This window comes from Octopus bimaculoides, chromosome 26, assembly GCF_001194135.2.
Source record: "Octopus bimaculoides isolate UCB-OBI-ISO-001 chromosome 26, ASM119413v2, whole genome shotgun sequence".
NCBI lineage: Eukaryota > Metazoa > Mollusca > Cephalopoda > Octopoda > Octopodidae > Octopus > Octopus bimaculoides.
In genome coordinates, this window is record NC_069006.1 from 1,689,053 (window position 1) to 1,690,941 (window position 1,889).

At 35.8% G+C, this 1,889-nt stretch overlaps 1 long non-coding RNA gene across 1 annotated transcript in view; it reads left to right on the plus strand.

Annotated features, from left to right (window-relative positions):
* Positions 1 to 1,889, plus strand: part of LOC128250923 (uncharacterized) — a 49,006-nt gene that overhangs the window by 39,963 nt on the left and 7,154 nt on the right. The gene's annotated exons all lie outside the window — the stretch shown is intronic.

Genomic DNA, 1,889 nt, shown 5'->3' on the forward strand with positions numbered 1-1,889 from the left:
AATATATATATATATATATAATATATATATACATATATATATATATATATATATATACATATATATATATATGTATATATATATGTATATATATATATGTATGAATATAATGTTCTCTAAATGCGCTCAGATATTCTTCCTAAATTTAATATTATTTTACTACACAGTCATTTATTCTTATACAAAGAAAAAATACACTCTCGTTCTTTCACATTTACTTCTAACATTCAGAGAATCAAACGTTTTTATCTAAGCACGTTTATCTTCCCGCACGCAGCCAATCAGATGCGTCCTTTTTTGTTTTCTCATTCTAAGTGCATCTTTTTGCAGTCTACTTATTTCCCGTTCAGCTTTTGTGTGATGATCGGAACCGTGAAACTCTGAGCGATGTTATTTTGAATTCAGGGTTGGATAAAAGTCACATGACAGTAAATCAAAACCATTTAATTGCAACAACTGAATGAATTTAATAGATGCATCTAAATATGAAACATCATGAAAATTGTGTTCAAACTGAAGTCTTTCTTAAGCGATACATTTTCCCATTCGAATCGATACAGAATTACAGATAGTATTTATGGAATTTTGATTTACTGTCGAGTGACTTTTGGCCACATCCCTGCATATTCTGATACTTGGCTCAGAATATCCTTTACTCCCTGTTTACATTTTTGTCGCCTCTGAAGTAGTTGGTTCCAGGCTCTCTGGCAAAATGCTTGCTTCCCAGCAACATAGTTCCAGTTTCAGTCCTACTGCTTTGCACTTTAGACAACTGTATACCATTATTGCCTCGGCGTTACCAAGGACTTGACTGGATTTGGTAAACGGAAACTGAAAGAAGACCGTCGTATATGTGTGCGCTTCTGTCTGTCCCCAGATCTCAATATTATTAAACATTTATGGTGCATTTTAGAAAAACAATTAAGGAGTCGATATATCCTCCACCATCACCGCTACAACAACTGGAGACTGTTTTAGCAGAAGAATGGACAAAAATTCCTTTGGAAACAATTAAAATTTTGTACGAGTCCATACCTCTTAGAATTGAAGTTGTAATTACTGCCAAAGGCGGTCCTACCCCATATTAAGATAAGTTTGTTTGAAATTGTAAGGTGTTTCCATTATTTTGTCCAACCCCTGTATATATATATATATATATATATATATATATACATACATATATATATATATATATATATATACATACATATATATGATATATGTATGTATTCTTGTGTTTGTGTTTGTTTCCCCATATTGTTTGATAACCGGCGTTCGTTTGTTTATTGTCTACCCAATGAGAACCGTTGGATAAGTACGAGACGTTAAGTACAAAAAAGCAGTTGTGGTCGATTCGTTCGACTAAAATCTATCTAGGTGGTGCCCCTGCATTGATACAATAGTAAAAAGAAAAGCAAGCAAAGTTACTTTCTCCAGTCATGTCGACTGATAAGGGCCGGTTTCTCAGTAGTTTCGATGTTAGCTTACTGGTTTGGGGATTTGATTCTTGACTGTAAGATCGTGGTTTCGATTCCTGGACTGGGTGACGAGCTGTGGTCTTGAGCAACACACTTCATTTCACGTTACTTCAGTCCACTGAGCTGGCAAACACGGGTAACCCTGCGACGGACTGGTGTCCTGTTCAGGTGGAGGAACTTATACGCCATGGATACAAAGGCCAACGTCTGAATCAAATACAACAGTGATTTTCAACCCCTTTTTGTTCCCTATTTTATTCTGCTTCCACTCCACCTCCATCATCAGCCATTTAGTGTATAACAATATTCTATTATACGTTTAGAGGTGGCTGTGGGTTAAGAAGTTTGCTTCCCAATCACATGGTTCTGGGTTCAGTCCTACTACATGCCATCTTGGGCAGGTGTCTTCTA